The 27,281-nt window shown below is 45.3% G+C and overlaps 1 protein-coding gene across 18 annotated transcripts in view; it reads left to right on the top strand.

Moving 5' to 3' along the window:
* The window catches only part of LOC106602350 (GRB2-associated-binding protein 1), a 105,160-nt gene that overhangs the window by 45,543 nt on the left and 32,336 nt on the right, over nucleotides 1-27,281 (top strand). Inside the window, exon 1 of one of the 18 annotated variants that reach the window (XM_045716566.1) lies at nucleotides 2,663-2,795. The exons of 14 other annotated variants lie outside the window; for them this stretch is intronic. The gene's annotated coding sequence lies outside the window, so the exon portion shown is untranslated. Of the gene's footprint in view, nucleotides 1-2,662; nucleotides 2,796-19,452; nucleotides 19,686-20,056; nucleotides 20,168-25,563; nucleotides 25,802-27,281 lie in introns of those variants that run through there. 3 more of the 18 variants (XM_045716565.1, XM_045716567.1, XM_045716563.1) reach the window with 3 other exon arrangements.

Genomic DNA, 27,281 nt, shown 5'->3' with positions numbered 1-27,281 from the left:
CTCGGTGTGTGTGTGTCGCGCTCTCTCTCTCTCGGTGTGTGTGTGTGTCGCGCTCTCTCTCTCTCGGTGTGTGTGTGTGTGTCGCTCTCTCTCTCTCGGTGTGTGTGTGTGTGTCGCTCTCTCTCTCTCTCTCGGTGTGTGTGTGGCGCTCTCTCTCTCGTGTGTGTGTGTCGCGCTCTCTCTCTCTCGGTGTGTGTGTGTCTCTCTCTCTCTCTCTCTCTCTCGTCTCTCTCGTCTCTCTCTCTCTCTCTCTCGGTGTGTGTGTGTCGCTCTCTCTCTCGGTGTGTGTGTGTGCGCTCTCTCTCTCGGTGTGTGTGTGTCGCGCTCTCTCTCTCTCTCGGTGTGTGTGTGTCGCGCTCTCTCTCTCTCTCGGTGTGTGTGTGTGTGTCGCGCCTCTCTCTCTCTCGGTGTGTGTGTGTGTCGCGCTCTCTCTCTCTCTCTCGGTGTGTGTGTGTCGCGCTCTCTCTCTCTCGGTGTGTGTGTGTGTGTCGCGCTCTCTCTCTCTCTCGGTGTGTGTGTGTGTGTCGCTCTCTCTCTCGGTGTGTGTGTGTCTCTCTCTCGCTCTCTCTCTTTCTCTCTCTCGGTGTGTGTGTGTCTCTCTCTCCCTCGGTGTGTGTGTATGTGTCGCTCTCTCTCTCTCGGGTGTGTGCTCTCTCTCTCTCTCGGTGTGTGTGTGTCGCTCTCTCTCTCTCGGTGTGTGTGTGTCGCTCTCTCTCTCTCTCGGTGTGTGTGTCGCGCTCTCTCTCTCTCTCGGTGTGTGTGTCGCGCTCTCTCTCTCTCTCGGTGTGTGTGTCGCGCTCTCTCTCTCTCTGTGTGTGTGTGTCGCGCTCTCTCTCTCTCTCGGTGTGTGTGTGTGTGTCGCTCTCTCTCTCTCTCGGTGTGTGTGTGTGTGTCGCGCTCTCTCTCTCTCTCGGTGTGTGTGTGTGTGTCGCGCTCTCTCTCTCTCTGTGTGTGTGTGTGTCGCGCTCTCTCTCTCTCGGTGTGTGTGTGTGTCGTCGCTCTCTCTCTCTCTCTCGGTGTGTGTGTGTGTGTCGCGCTCTCTCTCTCTCTCTCGGTGTGTGTGTCGCGCTCTCTCTCTCTCTCGGTGTGTGTGTGTGTCGCTCTCTCTCTCTCTCGGTGTGTGTGTGTGTGTCGCGCTCTCTCTCTCTCTCGGTGTGTGTGTGTCGCGCTCTCTCTCTCTCTCGGTGTGTGTGTGTGTCGCGCTCTCTCTCTCTCGGTGTGTGTGTGTGTGTCGCGCTCGCTCTCTCTCTCGGTGTGTGTGTGTGTCGCTCTCTCTCTCTCTCTCTCGGTGTGTGTGTGTGTGTGTGTCGCTCTCTCGCTCTCTCGCTCTCTCTCTCGCTCTCTCTCTACTCCTCTCTCTGGGTCGCTCTGTCTCCTCCTCTTTCTCTGGCTCTAACCTAATCCACAGTTTGTGGGTGTGTATCAGGGTGCGAGCTGCTGCTGTGGGCTGTTTAACCCAGTAGAGGTTGTTAACTCTGTCTGTCTCTCAGTGCTCCTCTTAGTCAGCTTATAGTTGAGCCTCTTCCCAGATCCACTCTCATAGAAAAGACATGCTTCATTAGAAACTACCATTAAATCATCTTCCCTACTCCTGCATGCCTTGGCCACGTCCCAAACGGCACCCTATTACTTATCTCGTGCACTACTTTTTGACTAGGACCCATAGGGCTCATGTCAAAAGTAGTGCACTATGTAGGGCGCCATTTTGGGACGCAGACATGAACTAGATGAGCATAACTGGGCCGTAAAGCCTGTAATGCTACATTTTAATATCCAGACCTCATACATTTTACAGCCACTGTAATTCAGGGTCGTTGAGAGAAAAGGGTGTGCCCTTCACATTTCAGTGGTCTACTGTTGAGAGTCGACCACAAGGGACCGTGTGTAAGTGGCTTTACCTCTACATAACTACTATTATGCGCATGTTTCAGTATGTCACTCATATTACTGTTTGGTATGGATCGTCAAACGTGTGCGCATGCAGCCCCCACCCCGTGGCGGATCACCTGTCGTCTCTGCCACATGTACACGCACCTGTGCTTCTGCAGGGCCTTCATACAGCCTCTAGACCCACTGCTGCTGTGGCCCAGCCCCTCTTTGTGTGGCCCAATCTCCCCTCTTGAGGATTCCTGTGTGTGTTTGTGTGAGGGGGGGGGGGTGCGCCCTGGAGACGAGCTGTGAAATGCCCGCCGCCGCCCTGTGTAATTTCTCGGGTTACTGCGAGTCAGCCGGGCCCATACGGACAGGCCATACTCTCCTCCCTACCTCTATCGCTCTCTTTCTTGTTCTGTCTCTTTAAAAAAATACTATCATTATCTAAATGAATTTATACCAGAGAAAAGAGATGTGTGTCTAGTCAAGAGGTAGAGGGGCAGGCAGTCCTATCTTAGCCTGTCCCCAGTGAGTGTCCTGCGGCCAGCCTGATTGCATTATAGAGCTCTGCTCTGGTGCTGCTCTATATCTCTGGCCTGGCTACCAGCCAGAGGAAGGGGGGTGAGACACACACACACACACACACACCCTCCCAGTGAAGACCCTGTTGTGAGAGCTGGCTAGTTTACACTCCCTCTGATTGGTGGCTGCGAGACGGTGAACTCCCACCTTCTCTCTCAGTATTCCCGTGAACTCTCCCAACGTTATTTCCGTATATCTCTCGGGTACGTCTCAGAACCCTGTGGAATAGCTTGAGTGCTCGACCCGTCGACATTTTGTAGGGCCGACTTCGTCTCTCGCTCTCGTATTCCAATGGCATTTGGCTAGGCGACTGGACTGGTCGATCAGGCATTGAATTCCAGGTCAGTACTACTATGCAGAATGTAAGCATTTTTGTTTTATTTATTGTTGAGGGAATTCTATTGAGTTTACTACTGCATATCTGGACATTTTGGGGATTTCCAACTAGACCCTGGCTTTCTGGTTCCCAGGTGGACTGACAGGCTGCAGGTGTTCACACAACTCAAGACACCAGCTGTTGGAGCTTAGCTCTTTACTGCTCCTTCAACACACATCAACTCAGCTTCCCCTATTCAGAAACCGTACAGCCTATTCAGAAACCGTACAGCCTATTCAGAAACCGTACAGCCTATTCAGAAACCGTACAGCCTATTCAGAAACCGTACAGCCTATTCAGAAACCGTACAGCCTATTCAGAAACCGTACAGCCTATTCAGAAACCGTACAGGCTGTGACGGAGCCTCTAAGTGTTGGGTCAGTGAAAGTGATGTGGTTTTGAGCTGAACAACAATCATCCCAAAAACAAAAGATCCTTCCACAGTTTATTTGTAAAGTAAAGGACAACATTCCAGAAAGTATTCTGACATGCTGGTTGTCTGGAAGGGATTTGTTGTTTATAGTAGATACGCCTCAGCCAGATACTGCTCTTTCAACTAGAATTTATCGATCAACAGGCTATTATGTTGATCAGTGTTATGCCCATACGTGTGGTTATGTGGTGTTCCTGAGTGGTGCAGGGGTCTAAGGCACTGCATCTCAGTGCTAGAGGCGTCACTACAGTCCCTGGTTATAATCCAGGCTGCGTCGCATCCGGCTGTGATTGGGAGTCTCATAGGGCGGTGCACAATTGTCCCAGCGTCGTCTGGGTTTGGCCGGGGTAGGTTATCGTTGTAAATAAGAATTTGCTCTTAACTGACTTGCCTAGTTAAAAAAAAAGTCAAAGGTCTGGCATTGGCCATGCATTTATTGTCATACTTCCTTAACATATAACAAAACACATGGCGTAGCCTTGTCTTGGTCTGGTTTGCGTGTTCAGCTCCGCTATGCCAGTGTGTGGTTTGGACCACTACTCTGATGGCCATTTGGCTTGTCGAGTTGTGCGCTCAGTCATTCTCTTGTGTGTACAGACCAGACACGCACTCGCAGGCCGAGACAGACCACGGCAGAACTAAGAGGGGAATTGTCTGGGCTGCTGCTCGCTCTCTGCAGCCAAGGAACACTGATCATGTGAACGGCCCAGCCCTGTCAATGGAATGTGTTGGATTCCTAAAGATGCAGTTTTGACAAACACATGTGACTTGGGGGGGGGGGGTTGCCGTACATGTTTTGATCCTCAACCTTTGTACAGATGTTATTGTTGAGAACCTACTTGAATATCAGGCAAAGAGGAGATGTAGAAGGGGAGGGAAGTCTCTGCCACCTACCTCCACCATGCCTGCTCCCGCACGTTAAGTAGACAAACGCTGTTGAACAGCACAGCTAGAAATGTCATGAGTAGAACCTCCAGTATTCCTCCTAACATGAGCGAGCATGTTTTGTTCCACGTAATATATTTATATCCTCTACCACAAACCAACATCTATACAGCTCCACCAGACAATAGCGAAAGTGCATGAAGATGGCGGCCATCATGTACTTACCACAAGTCACATAAGTTGCATGGACTCACTGTGTGCGCAATACTAGTGTTTAACTTGATTTTTGAATGACTACCTCACCTCTGTACCCCACATATAAAATTATCTGTAAGGTCCCTCAGTCAAATCAAATTTTATTTGTCACATGTGTTGGATGCAACAGGTGTAGTGTGAAATGCTTACTTACAAGCCCTTAACCAACAATGCAGTTCAATAAATAGTTAAGAAAATATTTACTAAATAAACTAAATTAAAACCATAAAATAACAATACCGACGCTATATATAGGTGGTACCGATACCGAGTCAATGTGTGGGGGGTACAGGTTAGGTAATTTGTGCATGTAGGTAGGGATAAAGTGACAATGCATAGATAATAAACAGCGAGTAACAGCAGTGTGAAGACAAAGGGGGGGTGTCAATGTAAATAGTCTGGGTGGCCATTTGAGATGAATTGTTCGGGGGGGGGGGTTGAATTGTGGGTAGAAGCTGTTAAGGAGCCTTTTGTACCTAGACTTGGTGATCCGTTACCGCTTGCAGAGAGAACAGTCTATGACTTGGGTGACTGGAGCCTTTGAATTTTTTGGAGGCCTTCCTCTGACACCGCCTAGTATATACAGTTGAAGTCGGAAGTTTACGTACACTTAGGTTGAAGTGATTAAAACTCGTTTTTCAACCACTCCACAAATTTCTTGTTAACCTCTCTAGGGCAGGCGGGACGAATTCGTCCCACCTACGCAACAGCCAGTCTAATCCAGTGGCGCGATTTTCAAATACCTTAGAAATGCTATTACTTCAATTTCTCAAACATATGACTATTTTACAGCTATTTAAAGACAAGACTCTCCTTTATCTAACCACACTGTCCGATTTCAAAAAGGCTTTACAATGAAAGCAAAACATTAGATTATGTCAGCAGAGTACCCAGCCAGAAATAATCAGACACCCATTTTTCAAGCTAGCATATAATGTCACAAAAACCCAAACCACAGCTAAATGCAGCACTAACCTTTGATGATCTTCATCAGATGACAACCCTAGGACATTATGTTATACAATACATGCATGTTTTGTTCAATCAAGTTCATATTTATATCAAAAACCAGCTTTTACATTGGCATGTGACGTTCAGAACTAGCATACCCCCCGCAAACTTCCGGGGAATTTACTAACAATTTACTAAATTACTCACGATAAACGTTCACAAAAAGCATAACAATTATTTTAAGAATTATAGATACAGAACTCCTCTATGCACTCGATATGTCTGATTTTAAAATAGCTTTTTGGTGAAAGCACATTTTGCAATATTCTAAGTACATAGCCCAGCCATCACGGGCTAGCTATTTAGACACCCGGCAAGTTTAGCACTCACCAATATCAGATTTACTATTAAAAAAGTTTGATTACCTTTTGTTGTCTTCGTCAGAATGCACTCCCAGGACTGCTACTTCAATAACAAATGTTGGTTTGGTTCCAAATAATCCATCGTTATATCCGAATAGCGGCGTTTTGTTTGTGCGTTCCAGAAACTATCCGAAATGGTAAATCAGGGTCGTGCGCATGGCGCAATTCGTGACAAAAAAAATCTAAATATTCCATTACCGTACTTAGAAGCATGTCAACCGCTGTTTAAAATCCATTTTTATGCAATTTTTCTCGTAAAAAAGCGATAATATTCCGACCGGGAATCTCCATTTAGCTAAACAGAGGAAAGAAAACAAAGCTTTCGGTCGACGCGGGCACGAGCCTGAGTCTCACAGTACTGCAACCAGCCACTACCCAAATGCGCAACTTTTTTTCAGCCAGAGCCTGCAAAGCCACGATTCAGCATTTTGCCGCCTTCTGAGAGCCTATGGCAGCCGTAGGAAGTGTCACGTTACAGCTAAGATCCTCACTCTTCAATAAACAGAGACAAGAAGAACGACACCTTGTCAGACAGGCCACTTCCTGCATGAAATCTTCTCAGGTTTTTGCCTGCCATATGAGTTCTGTTATACTCACAGACACCATTCAAACAGTTTTAGAAACTTTAGGGTGTTTTCTATCCAAAGCCAATAATTATATGCATATTCTAGTTACTGGGCAGGAGTAGTAACCAGATTAAATCGGGTACGTTTTTTATCCAGCCGTGTCAATACTGCCCCCTAGCCCTAACAGGTTAACAACTATAGTTTCGGCAAGTCTGTTAGGACATCTACTTTGTGCATGAGACAAGTCATTTTCCAACAATTGTGTAGACATATTATTTCACATATAATTCACTGTATCACAATTCCAGTGGGTGAGAAGTTTACATACACTAAGTTGACTGTGCCTTTAAACAGCTTGGAAAACTCCAGAAAATGATGTCATGTCTTTAGAAGCTTCTGATAGGCTAAATGACACCAATTGGAGGTGTACCTGTGGATGTATTTCAAGGCCTACCTTCAAACTCAGTGCCTCTTTGCTTGACATCATTGGAAAATCTAAAGAAATCAGCCAAGACCTCAGAAAAAAAATGGTTGACCTCCACAAGTCTGGTTCATCCTTGGGAGCAATTTCCAAATGCCTGAAGGTACCACGTTCATCTGTACAAACAATAGTACGCAAGTATAAACACCATGGGACCACGCAGCCGTCATACCACTCAGGAAGGAGACGCGTTCTGTCTCCTGGAGATGAACATACTTTGGTGCGAAAAGTGGAAATCAATCCCAGAACAACAGCAAAGGACCTTGTAAAGATGCTGGAGGAAATGGGAACAGAAGTATCTATCCACAGTAAAACGAGTCCTATATCGACATAACCTGAAAGGCCGCTCAGCAAGGTAGAAGCCAATGCTCCAAAACCGCCATAAAAAAAAAGCCAGACCAGGGTTTGCAACTGCACATGGGGACAAAGATGGTACTTTTTGGAGAAATGTCCTGTAGTCTGATGAAACAAAAATAGAACTGTTTGGTCATAATGACCATCGTTATGTTTGGAGGAAAAAGGGGGAGGCTTGCACGCTGAAGAACACCATCCCAACTGTGAAGCACGCGGGTGGCAGGATCATGTTGTGGGGGTGCTTTGCTGCAGGAGGGACTGGTGCTCTTCACAAAATAGATGGCATCATGAGGGAGGAAAATTGTGGATATATTGAAACAACATCTCAAGACATCAGTCAGGAAGTTTAAAGCTTGGTCGCAAATGGGTCTTGCAAATGGACAATGACCCCAAGCATACTATCAATGTTGTGGCAAAATGGCTTAAGGACAACAGAGTCAAGGTATTGGAGTGGCCATCACAAAGCCCAGACCTCAATACTATAGAAAATGTGTGGGCAGAATTGAAAAAATAGTGTGCAAACAAGGAGGCCTACAATCCTGACTCAGTTACACCAGCTCTGTCAGGAGGAATGGGCCACAATTCACCCAACTTATTGTGGGAAGCTTGTGGAAGGCTACCCAAAATGTTTGGCCCAAGTTAAACAATTTAAAGGCAATGCTACCAATACTAAATGAGTGTATGTAAACTTCTGACCCACTGGAAATGTGATGAAAGAAATTAAAGCTGAAATAAATAATTCTCTCTCTACTATTATTCTGGCTTTTCACATTAAAATAAAGTGGTGATCCTAACTGACCTAAGACAGGGAATTTTTGCTAGGATTAATTGTCAGGAATTGTGAAACTGGGTTTAAATGTATTTGGCTAAGGTGTATGTAAACTTCCGACTTCAACTGTAGGTCCTGAATGGCAGGAAGCTTGGCCACAGTGATCTACTGGGCCATACGCACTACCCTCTGTAGCGCCTTAAGGTCGGATGCTGAGCAGTTGCCATACCAAGCGGTGATGCAACTGGTCAGGATGCACTTGATGGTGCAGCTGTAGAACTTTTTGAGGATCTAGTGACCCATGCCAAATCTTCTGTCTCCTGAGGGGGAAAATGTGTTGTGCCCTCTTCACGACTGTCTTGGTGTGTTTGGACTAGGGTTGCAAAGTGTCGGAAATTTGCCGGTAAATGTTCCATTGGAAGTTAAGCCCTGCAATTTTGCTTAAATTCATCAAAAAAGTTAGCTCATAAGTGAACCTTTTTTGTGGGATACACAAGGCAATTCTAGGTCTTGTGGCATATTTTGGTTAAACTATCCCCAATTCAATGGAATTGCAACCCTCTGCATGCACAGTGCATTCTTCCATCACATGTACAGCTGATTCTCAAGATCTTGCACACTAATGAGATGCTATTGAGCCCACTACATGCTTTCTGGTAAGTTTTGATTACGATACTGGGTGGGGTGAATATATTTTATGACATGATTTTTTGTTAACTAGTAAATAGTAGCCTACAGCAAAGTGTGTTTAAATAATTTCATACTTGTTAACAATTTCTTCTAGTTAGTTTTTGCTACCATGTGGGTTTTAGCTTGCTTGAGCCTGCTAACTGAGTGTTAATTCACCTGTGTCCATACATGTTTCATTTTAAAACATTTATCTTACAAAGGAGTTGTTAGATTAAACTGCTTAACTACTGTATGTAGAATTGTATTTTTTTACTCATTTTTGTCTAATCTTTACAGGAAAATGCCATGGGCACGATCTGATGTGTGGAGACATTTCACCGCAGCTAATGTAGAAGGAAAAGCTGTGTACATTTGCAAATACTGTAAATCATATGTGAAGTGAAGAATGCAACCAAAGATGCAGAATCATCTGGCCAAGTGCATAAAGTTCCCTCACCGCTCACAACAAGCAACAACAACAAAAAAGTCCCTTTACTTCTATTTGAGGTGAACATGATGAATCAGACCATACCTTATCGATAGCAACAGCTCATGGTCTTCCTGGAATCAGAAGTTGTTTTTGACTCAATGGAGGAACGTAGTCAGAGAAATGCTGATGAATGTCTTGCTCGAGCTGTGTATGCAACTGGTTCACCTCTGATGCTCACAGGCAATGTGTATTGGAAGAGATTTATGAATGTTCTTCCCCCACCATACACCCCTCCAACCAGACATGCTTTTTCTACTCATTTGCTGGATGTGGAGTTCAGGTGAAGGTCAAGCAAGTCATAGAGAAAGCAGACCGTATTGCAATCATCTCTGATGGGTGGCCAAATGTTCTTGGGCAAGGAATAATTAACTACGTCATGTCCACCCCTCAACCAGTATTCTACAAGCGCACAGACACAAGGGACAACAGACACACTGGTCTCTGCATTGCAGATGAGCTGAAGGCAGTCATCAATGACCTTGGACCACAGAAGATATTTGCACTGGTGACATACAATGCTGCAAACATGAAGGCTGCTTGGTCTAAAGTGGAGGAGTCCTACCCTCATCACACCCATTGGCTGTGCTGTTCATGCATTGTATCTGCTCCTCAAGGACATCATGGCACTGAAAACAATGGATACACTCTACAAGAGAGCCAAGGAAATGGTTAGGTATGTGAAGGATCATCAAGTTATAGCAACAATCTACCTCACCAAGCAAAGTGAGAAGAATAAGAGCACCACATTGAAGCTGCCCAGCAACACTCGTTGGGGTGGTGTTGTCAACATGTTTGACAGTCTCCTGGAGGAGTCGTCGTCTCTCTAAGAAAATGGCCTTATCACAGTCAGTTGATATGGACAGCCCCATCAGGATCCTCCTGGATGATGTATTTTGGGAGAAATTGGTCAGCAGCCTGAAACCTATAGCAGTAGCCATTGCACGGATTGAGAGCGACAATGCCATCCTGTCTGATGTTCAGACTGCTGCAGATATAAGAGAATAAATCTGTACTGCCCTCCCCACTTCACTGTTGCTCCAAGCAGAGGAAACTGCAGTTCTGAAATGCATCAAAAAGCATGAAGACCTCTGCCTGAAGCCCATACACACCACAGTGTACATGTTGGACCCCAAGTATGCTGGCAATAGCATCCTGTCTGGTGCAGAGATCAACAAGGCCTATGGTGTCATCACTACTGTGTCTCGCCACCTTGGCCTGGATGAGGGTAAGGTTCTTGGCAGTCTGGCGAAGTACACTTTCAAGCAAGGGCTTTGGGATGGAGACGAAATATGGCAGTCATGCCAACACATCTCATCAGCCACCTGGTGGAAGGGACTTTATGGATCTGCGGCTCTTTCCCTTGTTGCCTCCATTCTCCAAATCCCACCAACGTCAGCCACCTCAGAGTGCAACTGGTCCTTATTTGGGAACACACACACCAAAGCACGCAACATGCTGACCAATACAATGGTTGAAAAATTGGTGGCCATCCGGGCAAATATGAGGCTTTTTGAGCCTGACGAGCTGTCCTCAACAAGGTTGGAAGGTGACATTGAAGATGAGGCCTCAGAGTCTGATGTTCAAGAGCTGGACATTGAGGTCGTCCAGAGAGAATACATGGAAGCCTGAGAGAAAGACAAGCAAAGCTTTAGTCTAGAAACTGTCATTTTACAGATGTATGTTGAAAATGTTTTTGAGAGATACGATGGATCATTGGGATCATTCAATATTCCCTTTTTGTTGTTCAGTGAAATCATCCCATGTGAAGTCAACTCATTTAAAGTTAAATTCGTAACTAAATTGTTTTTGAAAATTTATTTTGGTATGATTTAATTGCAAATGATTCTCTACTTATGATAAGGTAAAACGTTTGTTTCTCTCTCCATATGATATGGTAAATATATCCAATGCAAAAACATCTACATTTAAATGGTATTAATATTAACCTCTATGGGCTAGGTGGGACGCTAGCGTGCCACCCGTGGTGCACTCCATCAACAGCAGGTGCATTTCAAGAGCGGCAAATTTGAATCCAAATAAATGTCAAAATTCAAATTTTTCAAAAATACAACTATTTTACACCATTTGAAAGATAAACATCTCCTTAATCTAACCACGTTTTACGATTTCAAAAAGGTTTTACGGCGAAAGCATAAATTTAGAGTATGTTAGGACAGTACATTTACAAGAGTTGTGTGTAATGTTTTGTCAAGTCAAAGACAGGGTCACCAAAACCATAAAACCAGCTAAAATGATGCACTAACCTTTTACAATCTCCATCAGATGACACTCCTAGGACATTATGTTAGACAATGCATGCATTTTTAGTTCTATCAAGTTCATATTTATATCCAAAAACAGCGTTTTACTATGGCATTGATGTTGAGGAAATCGTTTCCCTCCAATAACCGGCAGTCAAGTCAGCGTCACAAATTAAATAATTAAAATTAGAAAACATTGGTAAAATATTATATTGTCATTTAAAGAATTATAGATTTACATCTCTTGAACGCAATCAACTTGCCAGATTTAAAAATAACCTTACTGGGAAATCACACTTTGCAATAATCTGAGCACTGCGCCCAGAAAAATACGCGTTGCGATACAGACTAGACGTCATGTTGGGGAGATCTAAAATCGAAAATACTATGTAAATAATCCATTACCTTTGATTCTCTTCATCAGATGTCACTTCCAGGTATCACAGGTCCATAACGAATGTAGTTTTGTTCAAAAAAGCTCATCATTTATGTCCAAAAATCTCCGTCTTGTTCGCACATGATCTAAGCCAGCCGGACTTCTCGTCATGAACGAGGGGAAAAAAATATATTTACGTTCGTTCAAACATTTCAAACGTTGTATAGCATAAATCATTAGGGCCTTTTTAACCAGAACATGAATAATATTCAAGGTGGACGAATGCATACTCTTTTATAACGTATTGGAACGAGGGTACCCAACATGAACTCCGCGCCAGGTGTCTAATGGGACATCATCGTTCCATGGCTCTTGTTCGGTCAGATCTCCCTCCAGAAGACTCAAAACACTTTGTAAAGGCTGGTGACATCTAGTGGAAGCAATAGGAAGTGCCAAAATATTCCTAAACCCCTGTGTTTTTCAATGGGATAGGTTTAAAGTCAATACAACACATCAGGTATCCACTTCCTGTCAGAAAATGTCTCAGGGTTTTGCCTGCCAAATGAGTTCTGTTATACTCACAGACACCATTCAAACAGTTTTAGAAACTTTAGAGTGTTTTCTATCCATATATAATAAGTATATGCATATTCTAGTTACTGGGTAGGATTAGTAACCAGATTAAATCGGGTACATTTTTTTTATCCAGATGTGCAAATGCTGCCCCCTAGCCCTAACAGGTTAATTTGCATAGGAATTTACAGAAATATGCAAAGTTTCCAACTTTTGAATATTCCCCAAAATGTGCAACCCTAGTTTGGACCATGATAGTTTGTGATGTGGACAACAAGGAACTTGAAACTCTCGAACCCGCTACCGCCCCGTCAATGTGAATGGGGGCGTGTTTGGTCATCCTTTTCCTGTAGTCCACGATCATCTCCTTTGTCTTGCTCACGTTGAGGGACAGGTTGTTGTTGTCTCTGACCTCCTCCCTAAAGATACAGGCATCCTTCTTAACTTAGTTGCCGGAGAGGAAGGAAACCGCTCAGGGATTTCACAATGAGGCCGATGGGGACTTTTAAAACAGAGTTTAATGGTTGTGATAGGAGAAAACTGAGGATTGTAGTTACTCCACAATACTAACCTAATTGAGAGTGAAAAGGAAGCCTGTACAGAATAAAAATATTCCAAAACATGCTTTCGGTTTGCAACAAGGCACTCACTAAATTAATACTGGAAAAAAACTTTTTGTCCTGAATAAAAAGTGTTATGTTTGGGGCAAATACAACGTATTATTGAGTATCACACTCCATATTTTCAAGCATAATGTTGGTTGCATCATGTTATGGGTGTTCGTGTAATTTTTAATGACTGGGGAGTTTTCCAGGATAAAAAAATTTAAACGTAATGGGGCTAAGCACAGGCAAAATCCTCGGGGAAAACCTGGTTGTTTGTTTTCTACTAGACACTGGTGAATTAATCTCCCATTCAGCTGGACAATAACCTAAAACACAAGACCAAATCTACACTAGTTGCTTACCAAGAAGACAGTGAATGTTCCTGTGAGGCCGAGTTACAGTTTTGACTTAAATCTACTTTAAAATCTATGGCAAGACCTAGAAATGGTTGTCTAGCAATGATCAACAACCAATTTGACTAAGCTTGAAAGAGGTTTCAAAATAATAATGGGTAAAATGTTGTACAATCCAGGTGTGGAAAGCTCTTAGAGACTTACCCAGAAAGACACAAAGCTGTACTGCCAAAGGTGCTTATACAAAATATTTGCTCAGGTGTGTGTGAATACTTTTGTAAATGAGGTACTGAATTTTCAATATATTTGCAAAAATGTAAAAAATATATATTTTTCACTTTGTCATTATGTGGTATTGTGTGTAGATAAATGAATTTTTTTAAATACATTTTGAATTCAGGCTGTAACACTACAAAATGTGGAATAAGTTAAGGGGTAAGAATACTTTCTGAAGGCACTGTAATTGAGAAGACTAGGCAACCAGGCTTATTGGCACTTTGTGTGCGCTCGGCACGCGTGTGTTTACTTGCCTCCACTCTCACTTCCCGACAATTCCTCTCAGACGCAAACAAATGTAAACAACAAAATTGTGTCACAATACTGATGTAAAAATGGTCATTTAGAACGCAAAAACCAGCCCATTGTTATGTGGCAGAGCGTAATATAGTGCGTTGTAAGACATTCTAGTGACTTGGGTGAAATTGCTGCTGTAACACTGTAGGCTGTCAATAGACTAGCCTTGTTCAATCTATGGGAACATACACAGCAGACTCACTGTAAATCTCTATATAGCCTACGGGCCATTGGCTTTCATTATTTTAGATTATTAAAGTTTATGTCCACTGGGTTCACGGAAACCCTCTGTCCTGTTGGCCAAAACAGTCAGGGTAATGTTATGGATGGAGTAAAGGCCTGGGGCTGGGCCGCTGCTTTATTTGGTGGTGCTGCTGCTACGGCTCATGCCGTTAAGAGAACGAGAGACTGGCTGGCTCTGTTGTATAGAGGGATGGAGACATTTAGTAGTGGGTTGATGGAGTGGGATAGGAGTAGGGAGGAGAGAGAGTTGCTGTGGTCATGGAGGGGAGGGCAGTGGGGTTATCTTGACGGATCACTGGAGAGGAGACGCAGACAAAAAAACAATCCCATTTGGATTGGTTAGTCCGGAGAGAGTTGTCTGTGGCAAACTGTTATGCTTTCTGTCTTGACCTCTGTAAACCACATAGACAGCCGCACAGTTCTCTACTCTTGTCTTCTCATTGTCCATCAAGGTGTCTTTGCTCTGTTAGTCACTGTCTGCTCCATGAGGTTCTCCGGATACCAGTAATGTCTTGAATCTACAGTGAACTGTTGCGCTCCACCACTGTCAAATACATTATGCTTGGAAAAGGTATTGTTCCATGTAAAACAGTGCTAACCTCATGCAATTTAGTTGTGCCCGTAGTTTCTCACATCTGCAGTGCTATGAACGGTTGCACTCCTGAATGCTGCACCGCTGGTGTTAACAGAGTAGCATGTCAATAGTTCCAGAGAACTGCTTCAGGAGTAGGAAGTGGGGTGGTTGCTGTTCTTTCCATGAACACAGTGGTGTTTACCCCATTTAAGGAACTGAAACCCCCTGCAGGCTCTCAGCTGTGGTGTGCAGAGTTTAACAGGAGAGACACATGACACAGTTCTCAGGAACGCATGCACTGGCACACACACTGACAGACGCGCACGCATCCCAGTCAGGAACACACACAGACACACTTTGATTTGTCACATGCTTTGTAAATAACAGGTGTAGACTAACAGTGAAAAGCTTACTTACGGGTCCTTTCCCACAATTGATAACCTAACTCATTGCCCCCGTGTGTACAAGCCTCCTGGGCCTGAGGAGGCGCAAGTCAACCCCCGTCCTCTGTAAAAAGGGCCCAAAAACATCTAGAAAACTATTTGAGAGATTGCTGACATTGTTTTGGGGCTGCTTGCGTTAGGCCTGACTTGGGAAATGGTTCACATTTCTCCTCCTGCTGCTGCCTGGTGGCTCCAATCACACACACAGACGCACTATGCACATGCTCACAGACAGTCCCCTTCAATCGATAGTGAAGCACGGTGTCGGTATCGGTGTGATAATCTGGGCCAGTAAGCAGGGTTCCTAGGGACTGGTGGAGAGGAGGAGGTGTCTCTCCTTGCTGTCAGAACAACATGCCTCAACAGGCCCAACACCTTTTTACGCTTCTTAGAGGGGAAACACACAGGCACGTCATGTGACTGGAGTCACTATAGAAACGGCAGGATTATGATCCTCAAAGGGATATACCTGTCTTGTAGGAGGAGACAGGTGTGGTATAACTTGATTTAAAATAAACTGCTTCTCACTGCTTACTTTAGTTGCACTTATTGAAGTGTTCACACTTGCAAGTAGTGTGTGAGAGCTTTTAGCCCTCATAAGGAGTGTTTGATTATAGAAGGTCAAGTATTGCAGTCGTGTTGGTTGCTATATTTCTTTGAACCAAATCATTTGTAAATACTCATTTTACACTGAGTGTACAAAACACCTGCTCTTTCCATGACAGACTGACCAGGTGAATCCAGGTGAAAGCTATGATCCCTTATTGATGTCACTTGTTAAATCCACTTCAATCAGTGTAGATGAAGGGGAGGAGACAGGTTAAAGAAGGATTTTTAAACCTTGAGACATGGATTGTGTGTGTGTGTGTGTGTGTGTGTGCCATTCAGAGGGTGAAAGGGCAAGACAAAAAATGTAAGTGTCTTTCAACGGGGTGTGGTAGTAGGTGCCAGGCACAACGTTTTGAGTGTGCCAAGAACTGCAACGGTGCTGGGTTTTTCCACACTCAATAGTTTGTGTATCAAGAACGGTCCACCACACAAAGGAGCTCCTGCCATCTTGACACAACTGTGGAAAGCACTGGAGTCAACATTGGCCATCCCTGTGGAACGCTTTCGACACCTTGTAGAGTCCATGCTGTGATGAATTGAGGTTGTTCTGAGGGCAAAAGGGGGTGCAACTCAATATTAGGAAGGTGTTGTTAATGTTTTGTACACTGTGTACTCTAGTGGTTTGGTGAGGAAACAAAAACGTGATGTCCCTTGCGACATCAAGCACATCCACAAAGCACATGTCTGCGACTGTCCATTTAGTCCGTTCCATTTCCTTATCTTTAAATATAGTCAGTGTGACTTTAGGCCCATTTCCTCTCCCTCCTCCTTAGTCATAGAGCAGAGGAATTGGATTATGGTTGAATCAACGCAGCCCGGGGCAGTAAATGTGATTTAGTCTGGGTTAGCTCTGCTCTCTGATTGGATTAGAGACGGCCTGTGTCTGCTGCTGGTCACTGTCTTCAGACACTCAGGATGGGACCCAGGAGAGAGAGGGAGAGTGTGTGTGTATACCGGCCAGGGATTCCCCGTTAGATGCATACACACTTACGCGGACATGTAAACACATGCATGCATTCACTATGGCTGCCACAGTAATCCTATGAATGTGTAACTGACAATTATGGACAGTAAACGTGTGTATGGTATGTATGTATGTATTTTGTCATCGTCTCAATATATTCATTTTAGGAAGAGGGGGATTTGAACTTTAACGGTTTTCCGTGAGGAGGGTAAGGTTGGTCATTATTTTATGAGCAGAACCACATGGTCGGGAGTGAAATCTTTAAGGAAGTATGTCGTAGCTCAATCTTGAAGATTCATTAGAAGCGCAAATTTTTTACAAATGAAAAAATGACCATGACTGTCATTTGCATGAGAATGAATCGTTACCCAAAATCACGGAATCGTCACAGCCCTAGCATTCACACTCAAGCACTCAAACTCACATGACACAGGCATGCACGTACACACACACACACACACACACACACACACACACACACACACACACACATCCCTCAGTGGGCAGTGAGAAGGTCTGGTTATGTGTCTGGCTGGCTGGCGTCTCCACCACCCACAGCCTGCTGCTGTAGTGTGGCTGCTCTACTGATTAGTGCTGTCTCTCTCTGGTTCCATCAGCTTCATCAACATACTGTGGTTGTGTCTGTCAGAAGTGAACCTGTCCTTCATGGGTAGTGGTGCAGCCCCGACCTATAAGGCATATCATAGTCTTTTGACCATCTATTAGTAAGGTCATGAACTTTGCATGACGACGTATGACAACAGGTCGGAACAAACTCAACAGGTTGTCAGCAGGCCTTGTGGGCCAGACTTAAGGAGAACTAAGGTCCTGACTCCATTTGGCCACATCCTGGCGAGGGGCGGACGGTGAGGGTGTTTTCTGTCCTGCCTCGCCGCTGTGCGACTGGCCAAGCTAGCGTAGGCCCCTCTCCTCTCGGTGGAAACAGCCTGCCGTAGCTGAGCGGGGAATAGGAGGTGGAGGGGAGGTGGCCTCTGTTATTTTCAGTCCATTGTGTCTACTTCCTGTGGGCCAGTGGTTATTGGAGCAGGGTGTTAGACTTGACGGAGGTGGGGAGGAAAGGAACCAGACTTGGTCGACTCGACGCTGGCTGGCTGGCAAGCAGCTTGGATGACTAGCTACCACGCTCCTGTCTTCGCTTCCCTATACTCGTCTCCACGCCGAATCGGCACCACCAGGTAAAACATTGCCCCCTGATTTCGTTGGCATACTAGTGGTAGCCATGTTTTCCTCTTGTTGCTATGCAGGTTTTTTTTACTTGTTGTTGGGGAAATGATGTTGGACCACCCATGTCTGGCGGGTAACACCTACCCTCACTCAGCGCCTATGGTGCCCATTTCTTTCAAGTTGGACGTTGTAGATCGTCTGTCCGCGGCTTGTTTCTTTATCTGTTGCGTGTGGACAGTGTTTGCCGCCGCCGCTAAAAACCCAGTACCACGGGAGACAGGAAGTGGGCGGTGGAAGTGTGCCATCCGCCCTCTTATGTAAGGTGAAGCCTCCTCCAGGGCGGCCGTTGTAGGCGACGTGTATTATTTGAAGACAAGGAGAGGAAGCTGGGCAGTACCTGTGGTAATAACACCAGGTAATAACACACTCAATAAGAGCCTTTCTGTCTGGTAGCATTGGGCTAAACGGTAGACCTTTCTCAAGGGAGCTAAATCTCATTAGGTTTACTTGCATGTCCATGTCACCGGGGGTATTGAGTTTGTAACCTGCACTGTACAGTATATTATCTAACCTGTGTAATCGGTGTGTGAATCCGTTCCGCTCGGTATTGCATTGAGACAACCAAATGCTACACTTGTGGAGTTGTGGGGGCCCAAAGGGGACATAGATGGATGGACAGGACATCCCCAGTTCCCCTCACACTCAGGACAGGGCCCCTCTCCTAAAGGATTCCCTCTTCCCATGGGGGGGGGGGATCTATAGTTAGCCCTGACCAACGGACCCCTGCCGCGTGACAACGGAGGCAAAACAGGAAGTCTTTTTGCCGTGTGTGTGTGTGTGTGTGTGTGTGTGTGTGTGTGTGTGTGTGTGTGTCGGGAACAGATGACCAGGAAGATTAAAAAAAGAGGAGAAAAATGCCAACAAAGTGGAAACTTCCAGCAGCAAGGGATGGTTTTTCCTTGTGTGTTTGTCTCTCTATCTCCTCTCTCGCTCTCGTGTTTTTCTCTTCTAAAAGACCCTGTTTCCTGGTAAACATTGAGAGGGGGGGGGTGTGTATTTGGTTTGGCGTTTGAGAAATGGATTAGTACCTACTGTTCAGTCAGTGGTTGTGTTTGTGTGTTCGGTCGCTGTGTGAGAACTGTTACTTAACCACGCTCTCTCAGCCGTGAACGATGGGAAATCAACCAACACGTTAATGTTTAAGCCCACTCACTCATAGTTAATGCTTTACCCGCCTTAGGCCTCTGCAGCCTAACCTGGACTGACTGGAGCTATACATACTGGGGGATGTGGTGGGGAGGGAGGATTTCTCCACTCTGGCAACCATCAACCCTGTCTGTCGCTGGGGGTTTCGGGTTGCAGGTGGTGAAGAAAACGCAACCAGTTCATAAGGGAGATAAAAACGGTCCTCGGTTTCTAAAACCAGGCCATTCCCACGGGACCGCTGTTTCTGTTCAGGGCTATTGATCTCCCGCCCTCCCTTGTTCTCTCTCGCCCTCTGCCTCTCTCTTCCCACCCCTACCCCTCTCATTCTCTCTCTCCCCTTCTCTTTCTCTGCCTTTCCTAATGAATGATTGTGGCCTGACCCCTGACTTCGAGCTCCTCTTGTCTCTGCCTTAAGAGTCCGTAACAGTCAGTCACGCAGCACTAGCCTAGCCTAGCCGTCACAGCAGCAGTAGTACGGCGTTGGGTGACAGTATGACAGGTGGACAGCAGCAGAGATGGGACATTGGGCTAGTAGGATCTGGTGGACAGGGGAACTGCCTCTAACTGGTCCTCTGTGGATAACGCCTCCCAGCTGACCAACACTCCCACAGACAGGTAAGAACTAAAGCACCTCGGTTATCTCAACTGGGAAGATGCAGAAGGTGTTGTTCCAGTAGTGCACACTTGTTGTCCCAAGACTACAGGAAAGCCTTTGAAGGTGTGTGTGTGTGTGTGTGTGTGTACTGTTTGGCTGGATAGCAGGGCTATCAAACATGAATTTGTGTTCTTTGGACTGTCAGTGTAGAGGGCGGTTGGGGGATTTGAGGTCCGACGGTGACGGCGCCTCGCTGGGTGTGAATTTCACAGCTGCACATCAAAGAGCGGGACTGTGGGACGGCGGAGGGAGGGAGGGAGGGAGGGAGGCTTGTTTTGTTCATCATGGTAGATCAATACACAGTGATCACATCCAGCCAGCCAGTGCAGCTCGGGGTCTGATGCATACAGCTATAGCACGGTACTGGAAGGTTATGTAGATGGGATGCTCTCTATGCATCGCCGCTTAGATACATCCCCTCAACAGGACATGGAAATGTAAGGTGAGGATGCTTCTCTTGCCATTGTTTGTGTGTAGGGCTTTTTGGCAGAATACTGTACCTTGGCTGTTTGGTCACTTCATTGTTAACGTCATATGAAAACAAGATGAGAGAAGTGGAGCTCCTTTTTTCCCCGTTGTTAGGTTTATTTTTTAATTCTGCTCTCGCAACATCGCAGAAATCATCATTAGTCAGTCTCAGCAAAGCAAACGTTTTATGAACTCTGCGTGGGGGGGGGTTTGGGTCGCCATGTTCTCCAGTCTGTCTCCATTGTCATTGCGACCTCATGTGTATGAAGACTTATGCTGATTCCATGCCTTTTTCTGTTGCTGTTAGCAGTGCTCTGCATAAACTGTAGGCTATTTATACAGCTGGCCTTTCCCTTACAGAGAGGAGGAGGAGAGAGGATCGTCCTTATGTTACACGGCAGATGTAGGTCCCCGGCCAGTGTATTTCCAGGGGGAGGAAAGTGTTTGTCACAGTATATGATGACGACATTAGATGGACTGGCCACTGTTTTTCTTTCTGATGTTGGCCCTTATTCAGAAGAGCCTGTCCAGGTCTCAAATCTTGTCCCCTGGCTATTTGTACATCTCTGTTGTGTTAATGACCAGTGTAGGAAGAAATGAATAGAGCACTGAGAAAGGAGTTGGATGTGATCTTAGTTTTGTAGTCCTATTCCCCAGCAGGATGAGCTCTCTCGCTCTCGCTCTTTCGCTCTCTCTCTCGCTCTGGAGTAAGAGCTAGACTGTTGATAAACAGCGTGAGGATGCGGGTCTATATATACTGCAACTCAGGCTCAAGGAGTTAGCCTGCTAACGTGCCTAAATATTCTGAAATAACTTTTTTTAGAAAGATAAGCTTGAAATGGGCGTGGTCTACTTAAACTCAACAGCCAAAAACGCATATCTAAGTTCAACTTCCTTTTATCAACCAGAAAATAAACTTTCTGGTTGTTTATCAAAGTTAGCTGGCTAACTCATTGGTCTTGCTTGGTAGTATACCCCTCTGGTGTTAGCCTACACCTGGCATGGTTGTTGTTTACAAGGTCGCTGTAATAGGTCACGGGTGCTCCTCAGCCCATTCCTCCTCCGTGTCTTTCCTTACCAGTATGACTTTATTTTTCTCCCTCCTTTTTCCCTCTATTTTGCTTAAACACACACAGGAATTGAGGGGGAATCTCCATGATTCATATTAGCCTAGAGCTGTGTATTGTAAGTGTGTGGCCTCCTCACCCCTGTCTCTCCACCTTCATCAAGCCTGCTGCTGGCTCACATATCAGCTCAGGTGCTGGAGATGGGAACCAGGGACTGACTCTCTGTAGAGGGGTTGTGTTAGGGCTATGGGGCAATCAATCTATGGTTCTATGGTGGTTTTCCTGGAGACAGCGTTACCTAATGACCTCAGACTGGATGTGGTAGTCGTCCCCCCCCCATTTGTGGTTTTCAAATACGGTTTTCTTTTCTCCTGCTTGTGATGTGGGAGAGGTTTTTATTGGAAGCAAAATTAGTTTGAACTGAAGTTTTATAACTGACCCAATGTCAGGTTAATCACGATGGGTTGGCTCAAATGTATTTATTTTTCCTGTTTCATTGTAATGCCTCAAATTAGCCAGTTAAACAGAGCAATTTATGCAGTGATGGAAAGAAGGTGAGAAGGTATAAAAAGTAAGCACCTTAGTCAATATGCACAGAGCTGCAGTCTAGACTGTCATGCGTGACCACTCCCTGGGTGCTTGGCAACGTCACTCGCTGTGTGCCTTTTTTTAGAGGGCCACTCCTATTCTATTTGGACAAAAATCCCCTTTGCCCCTCGTATGTGTTCTAAATGAGCGCGTAGACTTTGTGCCCATAGAATATTCTGTTAAAGGCAGGCAAAGCCTCCACTCTCTTACCTAGCCCCCTGTTTCAATCAATTATCAACAAAGTGAAATCTGTGTTTGGTTTTAAATATGAACTCTTTGTTCAGTTCATGCTAGTCCATTTCATACCAGTCAGTCGACACTAGTGGACTTGAGAGGATCACAGTCCGCCCCAGTAACTCCCCTCAGTAAGAGTGTTTTGGTGGCGTAACAACACGAGAGTGCCTCTGACAATTTGCTATGAAATGACCCGCTGTAAACCACCAAAACAGAGCAGTGAATTTAACAGATGTTTTTAATAATTAACATTCAGGATAATGTGTATCCAAGTCTTTACTGTGTTGTGGTGTCAACAAATTGCACATCCTGCATTCACTGGACATATTCATTAGTTTAGGAAACGATCAGTAATAAACAGCGCAACGCGGAAGTGTCCATTTTCACTTAGCAACGGAGCTGATAAAGAGAGGAGGTAGAGAGGTGACGCTCTAGCAGGGGCCGTGTGTGTGTGGGGGGGGGGGGGCTACTGTGAGTGTGAGCGAGTGACATGGGGAACAGGGAGGGAGGGAGGGAGAGACGAGCGACCGCAACCAGCCAATCAGACGTGTTCTATAGTAGACTAATAGTATAGCGTGAGTCCTACACAGTTACAAACAACTCCGTTTAGAATATAAACGTAGCAGCCTACTGTTGAACTTGGTCATTGTAGCCTAACCTTCTCCTTTCATTTATAATTCCAATATATCAAAAAAATCCCCACATGGAGGCTCTGGCTGTACCCTATTGCCGCTTTGATGACTTATGATTGGCCAACAACAAGAAGCTACGCTCACCACTCTCGTGAAAAGCAAAGAGCTGCAGTCTCACGGTCTCGCTCTCTCTTTGTCATGGGAAACACATGTTTACATTGCCAAAGCAAGTGAAATGGGTAATAAACAGTAAGAAATGAACAGTAAACATTACTCTCAAGTTTCAAATGTCATATTATGGGTATATACAGTGTTGTAACAATGTGCAAATACATTGAACAAAAATATAAACAACATGTAAAGTGTTGATCTCATGTTACTTGACTGAAATAAAAGATCTCAGAAATGTTCCATATGCATTTCTCTCAAATTTTGTGCACATATTTGTTTACATCCCTGTTAGTGAGCATTGTATCCTTTTGTCAAGATAATACATCCACCTGACACCAAGCTCTGGTGGACATTCCTGCAGTCATCATGCCAATTGTGCGCTCCCTCAAAACTTGGGACATCTGTGGCATTGCGTTGTTGTGACACAACTGCACATTTTAGTGGCCTCTTATTGTCCCCAGCACAAGGTGCACCTGTGTAATGATCATGCTGTTTAATCAGATTCTTGATATGCCACACCTGTCATGTGGATGGATTATCTTGGCAAATGGGAGAAATGCTCACTAACAGTGATATAAACAAATATTTTAGAGAAATAAGCTCTGTGTGTGTATTAAACATTTCTGGGATCTTTTATTTCAGCTCATGAAACATGGGACCAGCACTTTACATTTTGGGTTTATATTTTTGTTCAGTGTAAGAGGGGGCTGTGTTCTGTTAATGGGGAGTGTTTGGCGACCAGGCCCGGGAGGAAACCGACCACGCAGACCGTGCCGTCTCCAACCTCTCTTTATTGGCCGTGCAGGAACAGGACCATAAACTGCACAGGAAGGAAGACTTCGCTGGCTCAGGATTCAGGAGATTGGTTGAAGTCTGAAGATGTGACACTGGCTGGAAAAATAATAAAATCCTGCTTCTTTGTCTGCAAGGAATGTGGCTGTCTTATTGAGAAGCAGAAGTGTTGGTCTTTTAGTTACTGGTAGTGCTGAGATGTTTTTTGTGGTTGTGATTAGGCCTGTGAAGGTTAATGGAATGACCGCACTCACGAACAAAAATTTGAATAGTATAATTTTTTGGGGGTGCACATTTTCTCCTCCTCCTCTGCTCCTGACTGTGGGGGGGGGTGGCCCGAGCAACCAGGCCCAGGAGGAAACTAACCGAGCACAGGAAGTAAGACTCTTAGCTGGCCCAGGATTCAGGAAATGGGTTAAAGTCTCAAGAAGTGACACTGGGCATGTTTACATGCACATTATTATTTCGATATCAAACTGATTATGGCAGAGTATGGCATTAGTCACGTAAACACCTTTATCTGCTTGTCTTAATTGGGTTAAGGTGGGTTAAGGCGTTCCAGCTGTGTATTTGATCTGCGTATGTGCCAGCACCGGTAGCGCAAGCCTCATATGAAGTGTGTTTCGGAAGAACTTAGTATTCACACTTGGTCAATTTCAGCCAATTTTTGTCGACTCGTGTCTCAGCACATTGGTAGCTTAATTTGTTGTGCGGTGTGAGCACTCCATTTTGAGAGGTGGCCTGAGTTCCGTTCACTTGAATTACCAGATCCGGTTCCCTTTTGTTTTAGGGCAATGTGAACACAGCTCCCCAGGTTCGGGATTCGTCCCGCACCACACACACACCACAGCGACACTGTTTACCCGACCATAACCCCTCACATTGGTGCCACAACAAAGAGAAGATGTGTGGGTTTGCAGAACAAAACGTGTCCCGTTTTTGGATATTGATTAACCATTGTCGAGTATGCACAGGAATTCCAAAATATGTGTGGCGTTTTTAGTTCAAGATTATTTGTTGGCAATATGTGATCTATAGTATAGGCTTAGAGCTTCATAAGCTGTTTATTGATTGATTGGTTTGAATAGTGTGAGAAGACGACATATTTGGTGTCATAACAGGGTACAAAATCTATCTGTAGTTGTCACATACAAACGTTATGTCTGAACTGCGAATCGAATATTCTTTGCAAAAATAACACGGTCACTGTAGTAGAATGTTTTATTTTGTCAATTTTCTGCGTTTATTCAAGTCCAATGAGGCAGCCTGATGTCAGATCTGTCCACAACAGGATTATTAGGGACCTTTTTCTGCTTGTAAAGCATGTAAACGTGTCTTACTGAAAAGGGAAGGGGATATCTAGTCAGTTGCACAACTGAATGCGCTCAACCGAAATCTCTAACGCATTTAACTCAACCCCTCTGAATTGCCCGGGGAGCAGTTGTTGTTGGGCGTTAACTGCCTTGCTCAAGAGCAGAACGGCAGATTCCTACCAGCGACTTTTTGTCTTTCAGTTTGTCTTTTAGTCACTGTTAGTGCTGAGGAGAATTTTGAAAATGTGGTTCTGATAAGTTGTGTGTGTGAAACGATGACCATATCCTTGTTCTCAAAGAGGAGGAAAAGAGACCGTCAATATTAGAGGAAGACTCTCCACATGACTGCTGAAGTCAGTTATCCATCAATGTCAGTGAAATGAAACATGATCAACTTTTATAGTGGAATGGGAACTGGTGTGTGTGTGTGTGTGTGTGTGTGTGTGTTTGCTTTTCAGAGATGCTCTTGGGTAATCATTTCACTATCTTTCCAAATATATGTGTTGTGGTGCATTTAAATGTTTTAACACACACACACACACACTCCACCCCTGCCTGTGTCTGGCCCTCCCCCTCTGATTTAGTGGTGGGTTGGTGGCTGCTGCTTTCTGCTGTGTGCTGCTGGCAGTTAAGGAGGTCTGGGACCACCTGATTACACTACACAGGAAGTCAGAGGAGGGAGAGGTCACACTGCAGCCCCGCGCAACACACTGCACCTCTCCATAAAGACAAGGAGAGCAGACAACAACACACTCACACTTTAACCAGACGCTCAAGGAGACTCATCAAAACCCCGCGCAGAACTCGTAAGGTACAGTAAAAGGGAACGCTCGGTCTCCTGTGTGTTTGTTTGGACAGTGTGTCAGCCAGGGGAGGTAATATCAAATACATAGAGATTGTGTGCGTGCAAGTGGATTAAAGCTGCCAAGAGGGTTGCTGGGAGAGGCCAGGTGAGATGACTGAAACTCACCTGTGGAGTGTGTGTGTGTGTGTGAGACAGTGGAGCAGCATGGGCTGAAACTCTCTCGTCTGTGGTGGAAGGCGTTTGGGGTGGAAGAACGGGGTCACAGAGTGGTCGAGGTGTTTTGCGGTCACCTTTTTGGCCTGATCCCTCAATCTAACTGGAGCTTCTGCTCCTGCTGCTTTGTATTTGACAGGGTCTGTCTCGTTGACATTGGGCGACATGCGAGAGACTGGCGAAAGGAGGACCAGGCAGCCATACACTAACTGAACAAATAGATCCAGATGTTTATTCTATTCAGTTGTTGGAGGGAGTACTATTAAATCCACTCATGCTTGTTGAGGTGTTAGCTCAGTATTTTATTACTGATTGAAAACCAATGGCTTTACAATAGCTGTGAACTGACACTTGCCACCTTTTTGTTTAACTATTTTATTTTGGCCTCCTATGTCTGTTTATGACATGAACTGTACCAGCGGTTTAGATGGGTTTTGAATTCCCCTAACGACTGTGCCAGGTTGGACAGAGCCAGATGCTGACAGTGCTAGCACAGAGACCGTTTTCTCTCTGTTCGGTCTCTCTCCCTCCTCGGTCTCAAACTGCCATCGCTCCTCCAGCTCCCAGCCCTCATTTCCTGCCCCCGCGTGGCGCTTTCTCTTTCCCTCTTTCCTTCTCTCTCTTATTCTCTGGCTCTGTGTGTCTGTCTGCAGGGGCGGCTGGCCCGCACCCTGTAACTCTGTCTCTCTTCTCTCTCCCTGGGTTCCTGTCTGGCCAGGGAGGACTGTTAGGACACATACCGACTCCCACTGATTAGAACAGAAACAAGGGAGGCCTTTTCTCACTTCAGAGGAACCTTGAATAAACTCACATTGTGGCAGTTGGGTGGTTTGTCAAAAGCCTTTCGACACACTGACAGTTACCTTCCCTAGTAGAACACTATGTGAAAACACTGTTCAATGTATCAGCACCAGTATCATCACTCTGTTTTGTTTCCCCAAACCTCTAGAGGTGCCATACTCGTGTCTTTGTGTGCCCAATTTGCCTTTAAAAGCAGATCCATGACCTGTTATGTTGTTGCTAGTGATTTAAAGTGACAGTTGCTGGCAGGCAAAGCTGATCCAAGGTCACATGTTGATGGCAGTGGATAACAGGAGAAGGGACTGACCACTGACCACCAGTCTCCAGGCAGCTGGACCTCAGGCCTGCCTGCCTGCTGATGGAAGTCCCCTTTCCCTCCAGCTGGGAGGGGGATGACGCCTGGACAGACACTCAGCCAAAGGGCATACACACTGCTCGAGCGTCAACTGGCCTTCGCTGACCGCCATATTAT

This window comes from Salmo salar, chromosome ssa04, assembly GCF_905237065.1.
Source record: "Salmo salar chromosome ssa04, Ssal_v3.1, whole genome shotgun sequence".
NCBI lineage: Eukaryota > Metazoa > Chordata > Actinopteri > Salmoniformes > Salmonidae > Salmo > Salmo salar.
Note: the sequence above shows the minus strand (reverse complement) of the source record. Positions and strands in the feature narration are given on the sequence as shown.